At 46.4% G+C, this 23,991-nt stretch overlaps 3 long non-coding RNA genes across 3 annotated transcripts; 2 read left to right on the top strand and 1 right to left on the bottom strand.

Moving 5' to 3' along the window:
* Positions 1–1,184: 1,184 nt before the first annotated feature.
* Positions 1,185–5,288, bottom strand: LOC106631338 (uncharacterized). The gene is made up of 2 exons (XR_003560983.2): positions 2,785–5,288; positions 1,185–2,418 (listed from the first exon to the last, which is right to left on the bottom strand). It is a non-coding gene; the product is annotated as an uncharacterized LOC106631338 (long non-coding RNA).
* Positions 5,289–5,311: 23 nt separating this feature from the next.
* Positions 5,312–8,333, top strand: LOC129737037 (uncharacterized). Its single transcript, XR_008734389.1, has 2 exons — positions 5,312–5,972; positions 7,853–8,333. It is a non-coding gene; the product is annotated as an uncharacterized LOC129737037 (long non-coding RNA).
* A 9,242-nt stretch (positions 8,334–17,575) lies between these two features.
* Positions 17,576–21,441, top strand: LOC114016512 (uncharacterized). The gene is made up of 2 exons (XR_003560998.2): positions 17,576–19,439; positions 21,182–21,441. It is a non-coding gene; the product is annotated as an uncharacterized LOC114016512 (long non-coding RNA).
* The last annotated feature ends 2,550 nt before the right edge of the window (positions 21,442–23,991 follow it).

Here is a 23,991-nt window from a genome sequence, read left to right as displayed (position 1 = left end):
TTTTTTTTTTTTTTCTTTTAAATCAGACAAGTGTCATAAAAGATTTCATTTGCACATTAAGAGGAAATTTATAAAGTACTTGGTATTCGAGCTCCCTCAGCAGGCAATTACAGATATGTTCTACTTTTTGAACAGTTTTGGTTGGGTTTTTTAATTAGTCTCAAGGTGACTTCCAGCACACAAATACATCCCGCTGGATTCCCCCTAAAACTGCTCGTAATGGTTAGTTTCTCATGCTTACTGCAGCACTTTATTGTGTAATATCTGCACTGCGATCAGTAAAAGGTCCAATTTTCAAAACATACTGAAAACTAGGAAACAAGGGTGAGGGATGACGCAGCTATATTTATACACGGTGTGATTTACTTCGGAGTACGCATGAGCCCCAAGTGCGGAGAAGGAGCCTGTTATAAATCAGTTGAATTCAACTGCTGACTTTTCCAATAGATTCAGGAGAGAAAATTCTCCAAACCCCTTGTTCTTCATGGTCTTGCCTGTCTCCTGTCCTGCCTCAGTGCCCCTGGGTATGGAGCATTTCATCCGTGGCTGGGTGCATCACTCCCAGCAGGACTTGAACAAGCAGTCTTTCTGGGAGCACTGGGTCCAGCTGTCCTCCAGGGCCAGTTAGCCCAAGGCAGGCTTCCCCTTCTCCCCTCCTGCCCAGGATTCTCAGATTAGATGCTGTGATTTAGAGAAAGCTGGAGAAGGCTATTCTAGATGAACAGCATTATCGCTAACCCTATTCCAACTATTCCGCACACGCTTTGGGTACCTTACATGCAAACTCTGCCCACATCAGCTGCCTCTTCTCCAGCCAGCAACATTCCAGATGATGCTTCCAACCCTGCCCCTAGCACAGCCACTCCAGGAGCTCCCGTGCATCACCACCTGCTCCCAGCACAAGCGGTGCTAACAGCAGACTTGTGCCTCTCTCCCACCCAGGTGAGCGGCAGCAGCAAAGGGACGGGACGGACCCAGGAGCAGCGCATCCCGGTCGCTGTGGTGGTGACAATGGCAATTTGCTTTCTCCTTTGCTGGCTGCCATAAGCAGCTGTGGCACTTAGAGCTATAAATGAGGAATCTGGTCTCATCACTCCCGCAGCCAGCATCCTCCCACCCAAACCTGCCAAAAGCAGCAGAGCCTACAAGCCCGTCATCTACGTATTTCTGAACAAACGGGTAAGTAAAATGTTACTTTTGCATTTATTCAGATTCAATGTATGCGAGAATTACAGAAATAGGGAGAGGAAATCAAGAGTGTATTGGTGACATCACTGAAAAACCAAATGAGAAGGAAGCACAGAAAAAGGGCTACAAGGAGCAAATTTAATTGACAAGCCTGGGCTTTTGGAAGTTGGATAACCAGCTTCCCACATGTCCAAACAGCAATTGATGGGGCCTTCCTTTCCAGACACAATTTGATGAACAGCAAGTTAGACATGGAGGAGAGGAAATCAATGTTCTGGCAAGTGTAAAGGCACCAGATACTGTTTGAAGTTGATTCAGATACATGAAAACTTGTAAGGACGTGAACCCTTGCTACCCTACGCCATGCCCCAGCACAGCGCAGTGCCCACACTGACTCCTCTGCTTTGCAACACCAACCTTCCCTTTCCCAATTTACTCTTTAACGCCCCCCAAACCCTTCAGCCGCTCTTCTGTCTTACTCTACCCCTCCTAACAGCTGGAAGGAACCATGACCAGCGAGGATCTGTCTGAAAACACTGCGGAGGACCTGACCTTGGAGCAGGGGACAGCACAGCTTGCTTCAAATCCCACGTTTTGCTCCTCTTGCCATGCAGAGTGCCAGAAAATAGATGGGAGGAGAGTACCAGGCAAGGGGCTCTAGATGTACCTAGGGCTTTACTTCCAGCTAGAGGGCTGGACTCAGGATTACCCTCAACAGGTGGTGAACACAAGACAGAGGCTCTATAATATCTTCAAAACATTGCACACAGCAAGCGAGTAACTGTCATGCTCCATACCCTTCCAGCAAGACATGAATTCCTGACCTTGCCCAGCTCCATCTCAGAATAGGCGTCATGTACTGACTCATACCTTTTGGAAACTTCCTCTAAAAAAATTGCTGTGTGCATAACAAACGATCCCTTTTACTCATCCAAAAAGATGAATTTCAGCCCCATGAGTCAGGAAGCAGAGCAGCACATTCTGAACATCGTCCTCATCTCCACAATGAGCAGCCAGAGAACGTGGGGTTTAACTATAGTCAACACAAAATAGAAGTGCTTCATCACAGCATGCAGCTGTCAGTTCAGCCCAAGAGTTTTGCTTTGACCCTGCTTTTCTCTCCTTGGAGACTCCAAGTACAGATACCTGGAGTACAGGTACAGACACCAGTAGTCTCCTCAGCTGGGATTTGATCACCCTGCCAGTTTCAGTCTCCAGTCCCTCCCAGTCCTGCAAATGGAAACGGTGAGCTGAGGCAAGGTGAAGAATAAAGGTGCTGTGCAGAGCTGGGGCCACATTTCCAGCCATGCCACAGCCTGCTCGGGAGGATGCCAGACCCTTTGACAGTAGCATGAGGGAAAAGACAGACCCTCCCATGATGATTTGTGTCTGTTCAACTGCTCTGAAACCCCCTTGCTGACCCCCGTTTGCATCCCCTGGAACACTCACAGCATCAGCTCACGTTTGTTCAGCTAATACACCTCAACTAGATTCTGGCTCATACAGTCAGGAGGCTGTCAGGGTCTAATCTCTGCAGAAGAAAATTGTTCATCAGATAAAATAAAGGAGTAGAAGAAGCTTTATAAGGCCATCTACCTGCTTTTTCTGCCACTCAGTCTGTGCAAAGGTTTCTCTCCCTTCTTTTTCCTAACCCACTAAAAACGGGCCCTATGACTCCTCCTTGCTTCGTGCCTCTTGCAGTACTGTTTGCATTTGCTTCTCTTCCTTCCTCCTGCTGCTAATTAGTCCCTAGAGCTCAAAGAGCAAGTTTTTTCCCTGGTACACTTAGTTGTACTTTGTCTGAAAGGTTCCCAGAAATGGCCAAACCAGAAAATGTACTCTCCCTTAATCAGCACGCGCAGGATTTCCATGAATCGTGTCAACTGCACCCGGTGACCCCAGCAGAGGGAAGCTGATGTGTCCACCCCGCTGCCAGGTTGGAGATGGCTGGGTTTCACAAGAGCCCTTCCCCACACTCTGCGTGTGTGTGGAGGACCGTGTCCTGGTCCCAGCTGCAGTCCTACACCCAGCAGAGGGGAAACTCATGATTCAGTCCAGGAAATGTTTCAAAATCATGAAACTTTCCCCTCTCCCTTCCCAGTAGGCTACATCATCTTGTGCAAGCTAAGGGAAGGCGGTGCTGTTCACGAGAAAAGACGCAAAAGGTGATGCACAGCATAGAAGGGGCAGGAGCTGGGGTAGCCCCTCATGCAGGGACAGAGAATAACCGCGCAGAAGAGAAGGAGGGGGGGTGAACAGAGATCTACAGAGAACAAGCAGAGAGCATCAGAACTAGTCCAGTCCCTCAACCAGCTTCAGCTCCACTAAGTCAGGCACATGTAATTGATCTTTGCATTTCTGCCTGTTTTATAACAGGTGGATAATTTGTTTCCATGAGCCCAGCAAACCCTCTACTTGAAATTATTTTTGGAAGCGGCTAGGAAGCGCAAGTAGTAAATCACTGTCTCTTGAAAACAAATTATGATGGTAAAGGATTGATTTGAAGTCTGGCAGTAACTGTGGCTGTTTTCACTGGGGCATGAGAAATTCCGGGGGGGGAAGAAGTTTCTGTGACACTGTCCATCAGGTCTGCTCACTGCTGCACTAAGCTCGGGTGAGTACATTGCTTTCTTTGCTCGTGCTCAGCCTCCTGCAGAACTCCTGGCTTCTTCCCTGTGACACAAATAATTCTTTTGCTTCTCCTTTATTAGTTATTTTTAAAAATATATTCTTTCGTGATGGAACATGGAAGAGGATATTACCATCCCCTACCAGGGGAAAAGCACCCAAACAGACCAACGTCCGCCAGCGCTTCACTGTTGTTACACCCCACCAAGCCTTGCTCCTGTGCCCGGGAGCAGCACCAGCCAGAGCCACCTTTATAAACTGCAGCAGCATCACCTGTTAGCCCTGGTACCCAGGGGAGAGATGGAAGCCCTGAGCTAATTGCAGTAACGGATAACTGCCATCCCAGCCCAAATCCCGTCGCAGAACCATCAAGTCTGGCTGACTCAGCACTCAGCAGCCTGCTCTGTGCCTGCCCTGCTCCCCGGCCAGGCTCCCTGCCCCACAGAGATAACTGAGCATCACTTCAAACACACAACCTCCAGCAAACCAAGAGAGGCAGTTGAAAACACGACAGGCTAATCTTAACACGTTCATGGGCTGGAAGGGTCACTCTATGAAACAACACAGACTGTGCAGAGGAGTTATCTTTTCTACAGATGCTTTCTTAATTAATCTCTTCACTAAATAGGTTGCTTAGAGGCAGCAGGTGAACACAAATTAAACTGGGTTTATCCACATCAAACACCCATCCCTTAAATTCACCATAAATTTTTACTACTAGGGTTACATATGCGCTTTGTTTTGTAGTTTTTTGTTTCTAAACCCTGCTTGGTTTTCATTGCTCAGTGAGTATTTTGGCTGCGACCAGTGTTCAGGTTTCCATACTCAGGGCAGGCAACCAAGTCCATACTCCGAGTTTCACTGCACTCACGATTAAGGGCAGCAGGGGCACCTCAGATCGGAAAATGCCGACACAGTTGGTTTTAATGTTTCATACTCATGCGAAATCCTTCCCAACTGAGCTCTTCTGCAGGGGCTGACAGCTTTGCTCCCCCAACAGAGCAGCTCGCTGCACCTCTGGCCCTCGTGCAAGCGCAGGGGCCGTAGCCAGCTCCACACAAGGGACATGCACACACACGTGCCCAGCTGTTGCTCCGCCAGCAGCACAGCCACGGACACACAAGCGCCTGCCTGCAGGCTCTGCCCACAGCAGCACCCAGTGAGGATTGCCAGGTCCTTTGGGCTTATCCTGCTGTTTCGTTCTGGTTCTCCCACCTCTGCCCAGCTGCCCCTCCTCATAAAACTCATCTAGGAAAGAGGCATTGCTAATTCCTTTGTTAGATCTGGCTCCAAAACTCATTCAAAAGTGAGGGAGAAGGGATGGACAGAGCAAGATAAAGTGGGATTTATTCCTTAGCATACCATGCAAACAAAAAAAACCCCAAACCAACCCAACCCCAAAACACACAAGATAAACAAGTTCACCTGTGTTGGCTGAGGTTATGTTTCAGCACAGCTCAGTGCTCCCTCCACCGTTCCGCCCCCCCCCCCCCCCCAACCCTCTCCATCACGTCCATGCTCTCGCACAGCCCGCTCTTCCTAGCTAACACTGCAGGCCAGTCTATTCTTGTATCCAGAAATTAAGCCCCACAGCTATGGGCACAAGAGGAACTCCCAGGAGCCAGTGCATTTCATTCATGCAGCACTCAAAACACTGGCATTTATTTATATATAAATGTTAGATGCCTGACCTTTTTGGCTGCTGGATCACCTAACACTGGTCACAGTGGGTTTATGTGCTGGTCACAGAATTTTTATTCCTGTTTTGAGACGGAGTTTTCCTTGACCCCTGGGATAACAGCTAGCTATGCTGCCAAGCGCCGGAGCACAGACTAGCTGGCAGCCAGCCAGCTCCCAGCAAGAGAGGTTCTTGCAGGAAAATCCGTCTGCCAGCAGCAATCCAGCACCCGAGGAGACACAGCCTGCCTGGTACCACGAGACCTGCACCAGAACCTCCCCTTGCCTTTCCATCCAGACCAGGGTGGTTGTCTCCAGCAGCACCCCTGTTGCCTTTTTGATGTGCAAAAAACCTGACGGGGCATTTTCCAGACTGAAGGCTGAGAAGGGCCAAAGGGCTGCAGCCACCCTCCCGGGTCCGGCGGGACCACCCAGCAGCACCAGGCTCATGGTGCAAACAGAAGATGCTGGTCATCCAGGTAACCATGTTGAACACTGACAGCATTCCTGATGCTATGGAAATCTATGGGAGATACCTTGATAACAGATGCAGCTTTCATTTCCCTCTAATTTCACAGTATTTCGAAACAATTCTATGTCCAGGCTTCCCCCCCCTGCTTTTGTAAACGCTTAAACCCCTCTAATCAGGCTAGATAAAAATCAGAGAACAAGCCAGATAAAATAACATTCCCATCGAGCAAATGCCTGCAGGCAAAGGGGTAGGTGAAGGTTAAACTGACAAAAGAGACTCTTAGACTGTAACAGAAATTTACTGATGATTAAGCAACTATAGAAAAATGGCTGGCGAGAGACTCACCCACACACATGAACATGACTACAAGGGGAAGGGGCAGAAAAGCAAAACCCAGAAAACCAGACAGTTTTCCCCACAAGTTTTCAAGCTGCTTAATATTTCAATGCTCAGTGGCGAGAGGCTGATGAAAACAAATTATATTTTTATTTATTATGAAGAAAGGCTTTAATTCCTGAGAAATTTCAGTTTCTCATTTAAAAAAAAGATATTTCAGCTGACACAAAAATTGTGTCAAACTTTTCCAAAGCTGTTTTCCCTAGCGCACAAGGCTGCCGACAAAAAAGCTGCATGTTTTCTTACTTGGCTGTTGATAGCAAGAGTTGTCCGAGCTTGTTGCCATCAGCTGTGCTGTACAGTTACCAGTAAAGCCGTTTGGGCTCCTGACCTGAGAGAGGTGAGCTATCAGTATTTGACTCTGCCGTTGCAAGGAGGTCATGCAGACAATCCGTAAGATCTAAAATAGATATTTCTGCTGCTCCAGGCAGTTTCCTTGGCTTCACGCAAGAGGCTCCCTCCACTCCCAGCCGCACAGTGTGCTTTGCCATGTGGCTGAAACAAATCCCTCACATCATGGATGGGGAGCCAACCCCACCTGGGCGCTTAAACCAAGCACATTGCACAGCCTCTCACCTTTTCCCTGGCCAAGCACAAATCAAAGCAGCCAGCATCGCTTTCATTGGCAATTCAGTTAGCTCCATCCCTACCATGCTTTTAATAATGGGATATATCAACAACCTGACTGCAGGCTGGCAGCAGTGATCCACCAGTGCTCCCTGAAATCTCTGTGCCACAGCAGACCGGCTGTGCTTGCGTCCCAGCACGCAGCCAGCTCTGTCAGGTAACATGCTCCTACAAACCTGCAAACAGGCTGAAAAACATTTGCTCCTTTCTATTCTCTGTATTACTATATAGTCAGTAATAGCCTATTAAATAAAGACACAGGATGACTGTTACAGGGCTGTCCAAACATTTCCTTTCTGGCTCTCTCCCCTCTGTACTACATTTCAATCTAGGGATAATGAAAATACAAATTGATCTAAAATATTAATGGAAAAACCCAACCACCCCAGAATAAATACAGCATCCAAACCACAAGCAGGCAAAACGCCCTGTCTGGACTTTACTTGTCCCCTGGAGTGCTGAGATATTGCAGTGGCTTGTTCACGGAACACTGGCCAAAGCGACTTCTTTTACGCTCTTTGGGCTTAGTCTTCTTTCACTGACGTGCCTGGTTCGTATGTCCAGACGAAGGGACAAGGCAACCAGCTGCTTCCCCAGCTCTGCTCCCCAGGACCCCGTCCCACTTTAGCTTATAGAGACACTCTGATCTCAGCACCAGTTCCCACTTAGTATGAGGACATATATTTTTCTACAAAACAGTTCAACTTCTAATACAAAATATTACATCCATGGTTTTTTTTCCAGACTGTTCCAGGAGCTTAAGTGAGTATAAAGACCGTAAGATGAAACTCATCTTCTAAAAAGCGAAAGGACTAAAACTCCTCCTAACTTGCTGTTCCCAATGTACATGTGACTGTTTTACAGGGGCTTTTTGATGTTTTTGGGATGGAACAAAGCCACCACGAACTCCAGCAACAAGTCCTTGCCCTGGTGCTGTTGCATGCTGCAGCGGCCAAGCAGCCCCCCAAGGACCCCCATGTCCCTCCAGAAGACACCCCAACAGCCAGGGGAGCTGTGCTGGTGCCCCGCTGCCACAGCTCAGCCAGGCTGCCGGGGGAACACTGCAGGCTGCTGCTGTGTTTGGGGAGGCTGAGTCCAGACATCGAGAGTTTTGCCAAATAACCTCAGTTTGCAGCTTTGTTTCTCATGAAGAATTGCCCATCTGCTTCCTCACAGGTGGTTTCACCAATAAGCCATTTCTCTGTTTCTCAAAAACTTCCCTAATCAAACATTGGGGGTTTTGATGGGAGTTTTGGAAGTAATATAATTTGGAAGTAAATAAAATAAAAGCCACAGATGCCTCTACAAATAGGTTCAAAAAAACCCCAGGAAACCAAAACAACAACCCCCCCCCCCCAACGCTACAAAAGCCCGTGTTCTAAAGGCTTTCTGCCAAAACCCACCCACCCACCCAACCCCAACAATAACAGAACAGAGACCCAGAGCACCCTGCCAAGGGCAGCTCCAAGAAACCATCTGCCTGCCAAGAGGTTATCCTCCACGTTGCAGACGGTCTCTCTCTAGTTTGGATTGCGCTGTACCTTAAACATCTCACTTCACTTTTCAGTACAACCCTGAAGAGGTTACGAAGAACAGCAGTTATGAATTAAAGCTCTACTAAAATTTTAAGTGCATATATTGGATGTGTTTCAAAGTATGGAAACTGCAGCTGAAGCTTGAGAAACCAAGCATCTCAGGGATAATTTTTTTATTATTATTTTACTTATCAGCTTACAAAGTTATTGCACCAAAGAATAATTTCCTCCTAACACCCAGTGCACAAACAACTCTCTAAATATGCAGCACTCAGCTGGGCAAAGCCCTCACCTCTAGTAACCTTCCAGTCTGTAAGCATTAAGACAAAAGCAAGCCTGATTCCAAATTTTTAGCAGTGTGGTTATCTGAGTATTTGTGGAGCCAAACGGGCCAGCCCAGCCCGTGTAGGCTGTGAGCAGTGCAGCTGCATTCAGTTACACCAGGTGAAACCCCGCAGCATTCAGCTGTAGTCTGTATCGTGTAATTTTACCCAGAATATTCCCTGTGACCCCATCAGGAAAGCTGGTTGGGGACCTTCTACAGGATCTTCCTCCTGGACCATTTTTGGAAACTGAAGGGACAGATGGTATCTTCTACAAACAGAAAAGTGTTGGAAAGCCTCAGAAGTACAGCTGGAGAAAGAATTAAAAACAAACAAACACGGAACAACCTTCTCCCTCATTAACTCCGAGCACAATCCCAATATTATGACAATATTTGTCATCCCAAATGGAAAGGAAACCGTGAAATAGCAGCATTCTGTGAGTAATTACTTTTCAAATCCCAAACTACATGGAAATGCCACCTTTCAGATGAGCTTCACACTGCAGCATGCCCACAGCGGTGCCAAGGTATCTATCAAGAACTGGTATCACATTGCTTTAATTACCTGGCATGAGCTGAGCCACAGTCACGACACGCAGAGGTCCAGGTGGCTGAGTAACATGGAGGAAAAAGTTAATTGGATGTTTTTGATTGCTGCATGAGTTGGACCCATTTCAAATTGCCCATGTTAGATCTTTCCCTATATATATGTACAGGTGTCACATTCAGGAATAACCGAACCACTACGGGCTTTGGCACAGTCACCAGTTGCAGCTGCCCAGGAGTGAGGATGCAGCAACCTATCCGGAATTCTTTCCTGGAAGTAAAAACATCTAGCCCCAGATCAGACCATCAACAACCTTAAAACCCAGCATTACATTCAAGAGACGGCAGTGCCGAGGAGAAACGACTGCCACAAAACCTCCACAGGATCAGCAGGTTGCCCGAGCAGCCTGCGCTGGGTGTCTCCAAACCTCCCTCCAGGGCGATGCAAACGCTGTATAACCCGCCTCATCCACTGAGCCTGCCCAACGCGCTCGGAGCTACCACAAGTTATTCCTGTTGGAAGGTCTGACACCTTCGGTTTTACCACCCAACGCCAAAGCCCTTCGCGTGCCCCGTCAGAGGCACAGCCACCTCCTTCGGGGCAGTTTCCATCCCCACCTCTGCACCACCACGCAGCACATTGTGCTCGTTGCTACAAGAGTCTCTGTTCCAAATAGATATTTTGTTTTATTTTTACAGGTGATCGTAAGCTGTCTTTTCCTTACAGGGATGCGGTTTGTTTGGTGGTGGGGTTTTTTTTTTTGCAATGCTACCAAAAGCCTTCCCATACTCACGCATTACTGCGCCACCCATTGCTTTTTTTATCCCCAAGCCACAATTGCAGTAATAACCTAAATAACACCAAATGGTTTCAAATAGAGAAGCTGAACCCATGAAGCGAGGCTTTTGCTGAGGTTGTATTAGCGGATGAAATCAAAGCAATGGAAGCACTTATTGCTAATGAATACACATCAATTATTTATTCCCAAGCACACAATTTTTAAAGGGCGGTTTGTTTTCAGATTACAAAGCACACCAGGATTTTTTCAATTCATTTTATCCTTTCAGTGATATTGTCTCTAGGTGGATTATTCAATTCCAGTACGCATTTCTACACTAATATTAGTTTTGCAGCTCTATGACTGGTGATTTTTGTATATGCAAGAATCTGTTCTGTCTTAGAGCATACAGATTTGGCTTTGGTGCATGTCTTTGAGGTGTTAAATATTTTGTGGCTTGTGACACATACTTATGTTTTCAAGACAAATTGTTAGTTTCTGTTCCATTAACCCTGTAACTTGCGGCAAACACCACCTGTATCTCTGCTCCAGCAAGTGGCTTGTAACTGCCCCAATGCTGTTTGGAAACATGCAGGATGTTAATAAATAAAAATATTCCCGTGCTGTACCTTGCTAGCCTTATTTCCTATGTGCAAGTAAAACAGTTTGGACTCTCCATGCTTTCACAAGTAAGCAGGCAAAGCAACTTGAGAAATGGGATTGCCACCATTAAGCATGCTCCAGAAAGATCACCTGTGAAATACTGCAGCCCTAAAGGGTTTCAAATCCTTCCTAAACATTTGGGAGGCTTCAGCTTTCTTCCCAGGCAAAAAGTCTGGCAAAGCTTAGGCAAAAATAAATTCCCACTGCTGGCTGAGGTAACAGCAACAACAAAAATCCACTTCCAGAAAAGGATTCAGCTTTCTCTGTCTGCACTTAGCATTAATTTAGCCTACTATAGCAAATGGTATCTCGCCTTGCAATAGGAGGAGGCAGTGCCATGGCTATGGAACGGATGGCACTGGGCTTAATGGCTAGTTAGCACAGGCAGGGGCAATCCAGGCTAACAGCAGGTCCAAGGGGGTTTTGTTCCAAGAGCTACTGGAAGTTTTTTTTCTGCACACGCCCCTTCAGCAGAAAATGCATTAAGCCCATAGTCCAGTGACCATACAAACTTTTTTAAGCACGTTTGCTTTGCCCTTCGTGGTTTTCAAGCACACGGGAAGGGCCGTGCTGGGCTTTCAACACTGCCGATCCGAGCGGTTTAACTGGGCGGCTGCAGGCTGTGCCCAGCACCCGCGCTGCTGGGTATGATGGTTTTATGGTGAAGCAGCACGAGAAACCCAGCAGCAGCCCAGCTCTGTGCACCCAAGCCTTCACATAATTCCCTGCCGTAGCCTTCCTACCGTTCCCGACACACGACACCGGGGAGACGGTGGCTGTGCTTTATTTGTGCTGCCCTGTAGTTGCTTTTGGGATACTTCAACCATTTTGCTGGATGATACAATCCAGGTGATATCAATTTTATTTAAGAAAAAAACAACCAACCCCCCCCAAACCCCACAAAACCAAAACCACAAAAAACACCACAAGCAAAACAACACAAACACAAACCAACCCCCCAGATTATAACTTACACCTCCAAAACTGGGGTGAGATTCGAATGGATACAGCTCCCATTTGTTTCAACAAGTATACAGCCCTATACGTTCTGATATTTATGGGCAGCTCATCATTCAATTTCAGCAAGTAAATTTGCTATCTGCAATGGTTGTCATTAAAGGAGTTGATCGTTTCATAACAATTTACCGGAATTTTTTCAAAACTAAGCATTGTAGCAGTGTAACCAGCAGTACTGTGGGGCATTCAGCAAGCAGGCAAGCGTTCAGCCTTCTCTTGCCTGCTCTTCAGCACTTTTGACACCTGAAAAAAATAGCTAAATGACTCAAAATTCATTCCTAGCATCTTTTTTTTTTTTTTTTTTTTTTTTTTTGGTGATAAGGAAAAGCCACCTAGCTTTGAAAACAGGCATTTCACTGCACACAGAAGCCCTTGTAAACCCCTAGGACATCCCAGGAGAGACTCCGCATAGTATTCGTGTGCAAATCCAAGAATCGGGTTTAGGGTCACGCTAAACTGATACAAGACAGCAAATTAATTTCAAACAGTTCGAAGCATCGGGCAAGCACACCAAAGGATGCAGCAGGATTACAGCAGGTACCTGCCGCACAGGCACCATGCTGGCAGCGTGCACGCGGAGGAGCCTCGCGCTGACCCATGGGACACGTCGGCTGTCACCCACCAGAGGCATACATCACATTGCACTTTGGAAGAGTTTTCAAATACTCTCTCCTGCAATATCCAGAAGGAGCGTTGGCCCCATTTCAGGAAGAAACACGGTGTCCGAGCTAAAGTCTCTTCAGCCGATGGGAATTTTCTCCCCAGCTATGAGGGCTTGCTTCATAGCCTGACACCTAGTTTTAAGCAGATGGGTTCTCAGCCACCCCCTCCCTCACTGCGAATTAAACATAAATACAAGCTGCGCTTTAAAAAGACCCATATTAGAAGCAGAACAAGCAGAAGTCCTTCGGGAGGAGGACGACCTGCAGGAGAGGCAGGGGGGTAACTCCCCAGGACATTCGGGGTTACTAGTCACCTGCAGGAGGGAACAGCCAGCTCTCAGCCTGGAGTCATCCCGCAGGGTCTCATTCATCATGCAGCAGGCCAGCCATGGTCAGGGCTGGAATCCGGCAGCACAGCACCCTGAAAGGTGGGGACCCAACGTGCAAGTTATTTTTACACAGCGCAGCGCCAGGGGAGAACTATATTTAGCATGATTAACATTTACTTCAGTTGCTATAGTGACCGATTTTATTTGTCTCCTGCGTGGGATAGATGGCTAGTTTCTCCTCCAGGCCTTAGGGGACATCACCCAAAAAAAGCAGCGCTTTTTTGGTCACACGGCTGGCAGATGAAAGAACACCCAGCCCCCAGGAAATGTTTCTGAGTTTAGTGGGTTTTTTCCTATCAAACTAGAAGCGCGCTTGATAGCAGATGGACAAATTACAGCAGAACGACACCAGCACCTTAACCAGCCCGTAAAGGGTTTTGTCATTTTTTTGTGCTGGTTTGGCAACCAGAGCAGAGGGAATATACCAGGTGGCCCCTTTTCTTTTCATAACACGAATAAAAAAGCCTTGTTTTCAAAACCACCGAACACCAGCAGACTCACAGGCCATGGCTGACTTTTGCACAGCACCTTTTTCTTCCCCCTAAGTTTCCTTGCAGAATTTTTATCATCTTTCTATAGAAGCAGCGAGGAAGCAGCATCAAATGCTCTTGCTCTAGCCACAGTGTTCACACATCATTTTGCTTTAAAATACGTTATTAGTTTTATGCGCTTTGGCAACAGGTAGATAAGCGTGGATCCCCCGTCTCTTGTGTAAACTGTATGTAAGCTATCAGTTGTGATTTAAACATAAAAAGAACACATTTGCAGTAGCCTTGAGGCTGCCAGTGAAACTTGTCACTGAGATAACAGAGACCGAGAGCTTCTCCAGGTCTTTCCACAGAATTTTCCAATTTTAAGCAGAGCAGAGGGTGTCTTGTAGATAGTTTTTAATTACAATGGTGGTTTTAATTGTAACGTCCGATGTATGTTCCTCAGCAGGGAGGAAGGTTATTTCCAGCAGGGATAAAAATAGAGGTGAGGCAGTTTTAGGCCATCAAAGTCCTTCATTTAAAAGCTGCTTCTGCTTGGGAGAGGAGTGCCATGTTACGGGGCACCGGGGTGCTGGAGCTGCCTGCTCAGAGACACAGAGGGGGATCGGTCCGAGCTAGCTAGGAGGTACAGATCTAAAATTCACTGGCCAGTCTGCATTAAGTTGCTTTAATTCCAAGGAAGTGGTCTTTACTCTGCTTTAAGATATAATTAATGTGAAGTAAATTACAGTAAAGTGAGGCTGTTTGAAATCCAAGTCCACATGAGGGTTTAAAGCAAGTTAAACAACCTGCTTTATGAAAGTTAATTCAGATCAGCTTTCGTGAATATCATCGTGTAGCCAAAAGGCCTCCAAAGAGTGAACACTGGGTTGTCAACAAAAAGCCAGAGTCCATCCCTGCCCTGCCAATGCCTGGGTCCAGCCCTGGCATCCACTCCTTAATCCACAAAATGCACCACAGCTCTGGATGCATCACGGGCTATCAAAGGGCATGCATCCATCACGGACCTCTGCTCCTGCCAGCTCTTTCCCATGCCTCCCATGAGGTGAACACCACTGTATTTATTCGGGTTTGTTATTCAACAGAAGCTGCAGGGCAGCACCAAGGAGATGCCTGGAAGCGGGACCACTGTGAGCAGAGGGCTGGGGGAGTCAGGGAAGCGCCTGCCCCCGCAGCTCTGAACTGGCTCCAGCACCATGTACCCCCACCAGCCACACACCAGTGACGGCACTGGCACATGTGTTCCAGGAGAGCCCCTGCTGCCAAGTGGCCTCCCCAGCCTCTCCAGATGCTCCAGACCTCAAACGCCTTTACCAGGCACCACCTCAAATTTGTTGATGGAAGCCAAAGAGCTTAACAAGCTCAAAGGATGCTTGCTGCTACGTCCTAATGGCAGCACATTTGCCATGTCACATATGATGCTGCTAAAAGATGAGACTTCTTATTGCCTTCTGTCCCAGAGCAGCCAGCATTACACACCATAACCATGTTTTCATCAAATAAATCCAAGCCTACTGCTCATGCCTAACAGACCTTTGCAAAGTACCTCCCACGTACAAGCTTTAAGAGCCTGGAGTGCTTCTGAAGGCAAAGACATTGCAAAAAGCTCCACTAATGAGGGTTCATTCAAATGTCACACTTATGATCTAAAGGTAGTAAAAATGCACTAAGTGCCAGCCACCAACAAGTTCTAGCAGCAGTCACTGTGATCCCAGAAGAAAAACATCCTTTCAAAGGAGACACGGGAGGAATGAATACAGAGGGTCCTGTTTCACTCACTCTAAATCATCGGCTGACACAGTTACACAGCCCAAACTAGATGCCCAATGGAGCAAGGATTTCAGTATCTATTAAAAGAAAGATGTAAAATAAAAGATACAACAGGATTAAAGTGAAAGTGCACACAATCCCATTTCATCCCGAGAACTGGAAATAGATTTATACAAGCATTATATGAACCAGTTTACATGCCTTGGCTTTGGGGACCTGCCTGGGTTTGGTAACTCATTCACATCAAACTGCAGTGACTCCTACAGAGAGGAAAAAGATGCCGTCTTGCACATCTACATAACCCAAATGCAGCCAGTAACCTGAGGTTTTCCTGCACAAGTTCTTCCATAACAACCTTCCAGAACGGGCTGCCTGGTCCTTCGTGTTTATTTGTGCCCATTGATGTTGATCCTTACCATGCAGAGGCGTTTGCTTCCAGTATGGAACCACTGCATACGTGCTACCGAGAAGAGGGATTTAACTCTCACCCTTAAGCTTCAAAACCTCAGATCCAGCCACGTTGCACGTTTTCAGCATAACAGAAACCAGGGCAGAAACAATTGTGTAACGAGCAGGTCAGGTACAGAAACTGACTTCTCCAAAAAAAGTTGGTCCTTGAGGATGTATGTGGCCTCCTCCTAACCTGTCAGGAGTGTGCCAGCTGGAGATCTTCACTTGGGAAATAACCCAGTGGCCTAGTTTTCAAAAGGTACAGATTTTGGGGTTCTGGAGTTTCTCGGTACCTCTGGCCCCAGCCTCACACACATACAAGGCTTCACTTGAAGGCTTTGAGCCGTTCCCTCAGCACCAGTATGGGCAGTCTGAGCTAAGCTGCATTAAGCCTGTGCAGGATCCAGCCTGTTTAGCGAGCTGTACGTTTGACTATAAAAAAGATGAAAGACTTGGGTTCCTGGCCAGCCTCCCTGGGTGAAGTTCTCAGGCCTGAAGTTGTCCCTGCGGACCTTTGAAGAGCCAACCCAACTATGAACAGTCCATGAGAAACATCTTAAAGTTTAAAATTAGCGTGAAAGCCACTGTGATCTCAAATAATCTCAGCAGAATGTTTCACAATCTTTTTCCGTGGGGAGACCTACCACAAGCTCTCCACAGCCACTCCCCAGAGACCCCTTCCATCAGCTGAGGGTCCTCGCTCCCGCAGCACCCTGCCACAGCACTGCCAGCAGCGGCATCGCGCTTGGGATGCGGCTGAGTACCCAACTCAGCCACAAACATGATGCGTAGGGGTCCGAGTAAGGACCCCTTTGTGCATCACATGGGGGATAGCAGGTATTCTCTAGTCACATCAGGATCTTCCATGGCAAAAAGCCCCAATGTCAATCATGGTTTTAGTCTCAAAAGGGCCATCTAGCAACTGAAATACAAATGAGGTAGAGGAAAACAGAAAAGAAAAAGCCAAGATAACTCATTTGTAAATTTGGTAAATAACAAAACTGTTCCTTTCAATCCAGCAGTAGAAAATGTCTCATAACAACCACTTCACCTTTAGTATAAATAAAGATGAGACTTTTAGGTTTTTTTGAAACTGAGGTTTGAGTCATTCCTCCCAATAGGATGATCACATCTTATACGAGGCTTTTATAATTACTTTGCTCCTGAGCTGGTAAAATCATCCCTGGTACTATTTAACTTTTTGGGGATGCTGTTAAAGCTGTGTCCAAACACCCCAGGAGGCAGTTAGGAAGCAGTTTATTAGACTTTAAACTGCTGCAAACTCTTACAGCAGGATTTAAGACACCCATGAAAACCTATCACAGGCTGAAAAATAGGAAGGAAAAAAATCTTAAAGGATTTCTCCTTATGTGATCTTTGAGAACAAGGGCTTAGCTGTTTGCAACGCCTCTAAATAAGCTGTGCTTGGGGGGAAATGAAAGGTGGCTGAAGGTAACTATCTACGGACTACAACAAAAGCACCGAAAAAGGGTCACGTTAAATTTCATCAATGCTTATTTTGAGCTTGGTGACAATGCAAATGCTGCAAGACTTTCATGTTCTCTCCCCTTGTTAACAATCCTAGGAATAACTGAAATATAACTAGCGCTGTGCTGTTACTAGAGAGGCTCCCTGGATTTTAACAAGCATGTGATTAATGAATATAACAAAAGCTGTTGCTTTCCTTCAACCAGTTAAGAACAACTCTCTTTAAAAATGAGTGGAACTGCAGCGTTAAAGCAATTACAAGCCAAAGCCACTCTATTTGCCAGTCAACTGTGGTAAATTCAGATAAAACTGGTTTAATCCAAACATGGGAACACGTTCAGTTATAGATACCAGAATACAACCACAAGGTTAATCTACTACATATAATGGCAAATACAGCCTCATCTGATCAACACCTGCTGAAGCAGAAAATAGGAAGGATTTTTTTATTAAGGCTTATTCTAAAACTTACTGTTGGGCTTAGGCTCCGAATATGAAAGGATGTTGCCCACCAGACTGCCCCACCCGTGCCTGGCTTCCAGAGACCCCGCTCATCTCGACGGGAGCGGGACTTCTCCACCCAGCGGGCTCAGGTTTGGGCTCAGGTACAGTATTAAAAGCCTGGCACTTGACTTGCCACATTCCTCAAGAGCAGCAAGGCACTCGGTAGTGCTGATTTCATCTGGAGGCAGATTTAATTTAACAATTCCAGGAAAAGGCAGGAGAAACCCTGTAGGGAGCCATCACCACACGAGATAACCCTATAGGAAGTTCCTTCTTAATTCCTGTTTACCAGGCACTCCTGTTCTTCCTGAAGCAAAAGGGAGTAAAAAAGGTTTGGAATAAAATTATTCAGGTCTTAATATATTCTTGTTATCCACGTAATTTCCCACCCTTTCCTTCAGTGCAGCTAATTCTCAGTGGAAAAGTCTTTTTATGATCGAGTTGAAGCCTATTATCTCTCGCCGTACTAAATGAAAGTCGTGTTTCTTTTACTACACAGCATGAAAAAGGAGGGCAATTGTGACCCCCGTTGCATTCGATAGCTGGATCTGTACAAATGCAGCACAAACACCACATCTTTTATAATTTAGTGGGTTATTCTATCGAACATATGTAAGATACATCTCAAAAGAGTATCATAAGACATGTAAGGTCTAGGGAAAACAAGAACGTTTGAGAGTATGCAGTTAGGAGGACTAACAGTCCAAGCTTTCTTTATTGTCAGAATTATTTAACATAGCACAGCACTTTATCATAAAATAATTTCACTTTGCATAAAAGCACAGAAGATGACAGAATAAAAATATGTTTATGGAACAAAGGAAGATTGATTAATCAAAGCAACAGTAAGAGCTCCATGCAATCTTATTTCTACATATTGTTTAATATAATTTGCCTAAATAGATGAGTCGACTCATCTATTAAAAGAAAAATTTTTAAAAAGGACTGTCCATTAAAAAAGAAAAAGGACACACTAATAAATCACTGCAAATAAGGTTTATAAGACAGGCTTTTCAGTGCCAAAATATCTCTAGCTGAGCCTGTCACTGCTAATGAAACCAGAAGCACTGGTTCCTGATTTGGTGTCACAAACCAGCTCAGCAGCATCACCAGGTCACTGCTCCTGGAGTGACCCCATCCCTGGCCGAACCCCCACACTGCGGTACCGTGCCGCACATGCTCCCCCAAAGGCAGGCATCTCTATCAAGGCTTTTATCACCGTCTACATTTCTGAGTGGGAAATGCCTCTATCTACTGAACTTTCCATCTGACACCAAACCAGAGGAGAGGTTTACCCCCACACTGCATCAGAAAGTTGCTCATTAACCTGGGAGGTCATAGACATGCCCAACAAACAGGCGTCTGCGTTTCCAAGAAGAGAGAGGGGATGTTTATTTTAGTTGTGCTTCTCAGAATTTGCTTCCAGATAACAACAAAGTAATTAAGACATGGGGCATAGAGAAAATCCATCCAGACTTGCTGGAACAGATCGGAAGAGTGAAGTGGTCACGGCAGCTAACATGCTCTGCAAGGCTGTGCCTCGCTCCAACGCGTGCACCCCATGAAGGGACCCACCCCCCCCCATCAGGAGTCCAGGTCTGACCCATCTGTCAAGGCAGAGCTTCAGTTACAGATCAACCGCGAGATCCAGGCAAGCAACACTACAGCTCCTTAAAGCATTAGCTTGTCATGAGCAGCTCCGTAGGTCAGATGTCAGCTCTGCCTTTGGGTGATGCACAACCACGCTGTGGGAGCGTCCTCGCTGCAGCTCACATCACCCCAAAGGGGTTTCAGCTTACGGCTTTTCACCGACAGCCCCGACTGCACAGCAGGTTTGTGTGCCGATGCCTTTCAGATACCGACTTACTGACTCACGCGATTTCTCTGTCTTGCAGACAGCACCAGTGTAAATACCATTTCCCCATGTTTCGGTCATACAGGTTCCCCACCGGCTTCTTCAGGACAACTGGCTCCGTTGCTCAAACAGGTCTTTATGCCCGTCAGTCCAAGGCTTGGGCTACAGACACTGCAGGCTGCACTGCAGTGAAAACAGCTGAAGCATTTCAGCCTCCATTTTTTCCACCTGCATCTTTCAAGAATAACTTTAAGAGCATTTTCTATTTTGAATAACATAAACAGCTAAGTATTTGCTTTTTTGCCTTTCCCCCACCCCCCAAGAAAACCTGGGGAAGAGTGATCTCAAGCTGCCCAGATGACAAGTCATTTCTTTCGCAAGTTTGTGGTCGATCTGCAAACCAGAGCACTAGATGCCTTCAGCAATCCGTATCTTCTCCTGAATGGGTTAGCAGGGAGAAAGCTGAGGCTAATTTAGAAGCTGGCATCCCAAGAGTCAGGAGGGAAAGCGAGGGGGAGAAGACATGCAGGCACCAAACCCCTGAGGAGTTCCTCCTCACCCACTTGCATACTGCAAAGCTCCATGGAGTAAATCAGTCATCACACTTCCCCCAATTGCCTTCCCAAACACTCTGTGTGTTTCAGTATACCTCTCACCGAGTCATCCCCCAAAGATACACCACAGACTTGTTACTCCTTCCCTTCAGCAAATTTCAGTCCGAGACTGGTGTGTTTCTCATTACTGCTCCTAGCAGCGAAGAGCAATACTGGATAAATTAATGTGTAATTGGAAGAATGACTCAGAGATTAACTGAGGCATTCAGTCCTGGGAGGATAAACGCTAATAACTTTGGCTTCCAGGAAGAAAGTATGTCAGAAAATTATAATTAGACAAAAAAAATACATGCATGAGGGGGGGAGTCACATATTTAAATGGCTGAGATGAATACTAAAATGGTGTAAATTTTCTCCCAATTTATTAAAAATAGATAGGAGTATGAGACTCCTGACCCTGCCCAGCAGCGTATCTCCCATATGCTCGTAGCCAGGAAGAGGAGACCCCCCCCCACCTGGTACCACTGCCCCAGCTGCCCCAGCAGCTGCCCCATCCACCTGCCCAGTGGCACTGGGGAGAAGGGGCTGGTGGGGCTGGGGGCAACCCCTTCCCAGCTGCAACCCCTCCTCACACCGAAGCCTGCAGGAGGACACAGAGCAATCCTTCATGTGTTATTTCTTCCCACCACCTATGGTCCAGCTCACCCACCAGTGCAGCACCACCCCTGGCTGACTCCACGTACGTCGAGGCAGTCGGGGACACAGCCCTTCTGGTGTCCAAACCAGAACTAATGACCTGGGGATATTCCCCAAACCAGTACAACTGCTGTTCTGAGGTGATGCCAAATGACTTTGGAGGAAAAAACCATCAGGCTCCACATTTTTCAAGGCTCAATAAAATCTCAAACAAAAAAAATTTCAAATCTCAAACAATGCAAGTGACTCTTCGTTTTAAATACTTCATTCCTTAGTTTTCTAATGAGAAAGTTGCAATTGTGCAAGTTCATGATGCATACCGAAAGCTGCTTTAATTAAAATATATATTTTTAAATACTATTTTTTCTCTGTGGGACGTATCTATTTGCGGGTGGGGGTGGGGTGGGGAGGGCTGTGGTTTTATCCAAATTGATATATTTAGGCTTTATTTTTTGCTCTTTTCTTCCAGCCAGATATCTAAAAGCATCAAATTACTAATCCTGAGAGAGAAACTGAGGAACAGCTGTGGTAATAGGCATTAGAAAGCTTGTTTTAGACTACACCAGTGACTTTAATTACTTCAACATGCTACAAAATTAAGCAGTCTTTGAAGCAGTAGCGAAAGCATCAGCCAACCTACGACAACCTGAATGCCTGAAAGCACTGACCTTGGGAACTCAATTAAGGCAGGCAAAATTCATTAAATTGTAGCTGAATGAAAGAAACCGATTTTCATTTACGCATGTCCTTTAGTGTAAGTGTGAAAATACCCCCTGATTACACCTGCTCACACTTCGGAGCACATGCAAACATTTCCACTACCCAAATTCCAGCTTGTGCTCCATCCTCTTAATGGATCTTGCTGTACTGTTGGAAATACTGAATCTGCAATGTACGTACGAGGAAAGTACCTGGAGACTTCCATCCTCTCCCAAAAGACAAGAAAAGGAGGCTACACATGGCAAAAATAGAAATTCTCCTGCATCGACAACACACTGCCATAACAAACAGAGACCCTCAGCCCGGGACAGCCCTCCAGCGTGCGGGTCTGCATGTAGCACACCGGCAGTCATCTGTTACCAGCGCAGATTCATGACCTTTCCCAACTTCAGAATTAAAATATAAGCACACACCAGACTAACAGGTATCACAAGTACAATACAGAAGGGCAATCTGGCCACATATGGCAATATTATGGGTAAACTTGTGCTCAGGAAGCATGTACGAGAGCAGAGCCCTTCAGACCCCAAAAGTTATCCCCAGAGCCGGGAGTGCCCCTCACAGCCATTCTTGATTAAAACACCATTGCTTCACTCTGCACCTTTGCTTCTTCCCCTTGTGCAAGTTTATGTGTACGTGTGTGTGTGTATATATATGTGTATGTATACACAACATACACATCTCATATGGCACTAAAAGCCCGCAGAGTCCCAACAGTACAAGAACAGACTCCTTAAATCACACTGAACAGCATATATCTGGCTGAGAAGCAACCCAGCACACTGGCACAAATTCACTTCTGGCACTCCGCTGGTGGAGCGCTGGGTGCTCACCATCAGCCACGCGAGGGGAACAGCTCCAGGTTCTGCACCAGGCAAGGGCTTGCTCAGGCTTGCAAATGGAGACGGTTTCTGGACTACAGGATTTCTGATGAGCACCCGTGTATTTGCTTCAGTAGAGGACCTTAAAACATTAATACTGCAGCAAAACATGAGGACACTCATGACTGCCTGCTGGGACTGAGTACCAAGTGATGGAGTTGCGTGCCAAGTACTTTGCCTGTTAGATATATGGCTGACAAGATGGGGGACTTTTTTCTTTTCCTTCTTCTTTTTTTAACAAATAAAAGCTTTCCTGAAAGTTACTTCACAGCTCTTCCCATTCTTACTGAATATGCCATTTTCCAGTTTTTTTCCCTGCCGATCATTAAGCTTTTATTATGGTTTGACAAATGAACAAGTGCCAAGCGCTGCCCTCCATGGAATAACCACCTTCCAACTTCAAAGGAAGATCTCTTTTTAAGGGCTGTGCTCTTGGAAACCGCTGTATTTGGTTCTGCCAGATCACTGTCTTCATGCATCAAAGCAAAAGGTACATTAGCAAATAAACATAGAGGAAATATTTAACTTGAGGGAAGCTCAGCAAGCGGTGAGGAGGGACTCTCCAGAGCACCCTTTGAGCAAGCAAACTCTATGTGACTCCCAGTCTCTCCGGTGCATAGGGTCAAATAGATTTTACCAACCCATGGTGCTTCCACAAGCACTGCAATCCTCAGCCTTGTACTGAGAAACCCCTGCAGCCTCAGCCCCCCATGGAAGAAAAATATAAAACATTTCTGGTAGTTGCTGATGCACAGAGAACCTCTGAAATGCAACTTCACAACTGAAAAACTCAAGCAGGATACTCAGGTGTTCCCAATAGCTTTGGGGAGTTTGGGGTGATTAAGCTAATGATGGTTCTGCCTTATGGGGCTTTTGTACTAAAATACTTGGCAGAAACAGCTGTATTCACCTCCGTATCGTTTGTACCGGAGATGCAAAACAATCTGCCCTGGCACAGTTTCCTTGTACCGAAAGCAGCGCGGTGCATGTGGTCCCACGTATATTTGTTGTGCAGTCCTGGTACCTCTTCCTCAGTACTTTAAAATCCATTTACGGTCACATCCCTCTTACCACCCTTTAATGATCTCGCTGCATTACCTCAGGTTCATCTGCTTCAGCAAACCATGAGGCCGACCTTTCCTGGACCCACTTCTAGAACTTTTCTGTATTTATTTATTGTTTTTCCTCTGAGCATCTCCCTTGTGACCATCCACTCAGTTACAGCTGGGCACAGGGGGAAATGTAAGACCTTGGCTAACAGAGGGGTATGCTGGCAAATTGCCCTTCACAAAAACAAAGCATGACTTCAGGTGATGGTAGCAGCTCAGCTGCTATTAATTTGTGTATCAGCTTTTCCAAAGATCCTTTACTGCTTACGCTGGAAGACTACTGAATGAAGCACCCACCTAAAGCTGAGGCTATGGAAATATCAAATCCAGCTCGACAGAAACCATCTGCTTGCGAGATAGGATGGATAGCGAGCGATGATGGGATGAGACCGCTACATGCATACAGGTTTCATAAAGCAGAAAGACACTCACAACCATCACCATCCCTGTCCAACTCCCCAGAGACCCTCCAGGGCAGGGAAAGGCGCTGCGGGGTGCAGCACAGCCCCGCCGTGGTGAGTCCCCAGGGACCTGCAGGGGCTGTGGGAGGCAGCGTGGCCATTCACACA

The sequence above is a fragment of the Falco cherrug genome, chromosome 11 (assembly GCF_023634085.1).
Source record: "Falco cherrug isolate bFalChe1 chromosome 11, bFalChe1.pri, whole genome shotgun sequence".
In the NCBI taxonomy this organism is placed as follows: Eukaryota; Metazoa; Chordata; class Aves; order Falconiformes; family Falconidae; genus Falco; species Falco cherrug.
Note: the sequence above shows the minus strand (reverse complement) of the source record. Positions and strands in the feature narration are given on the sequence as shown.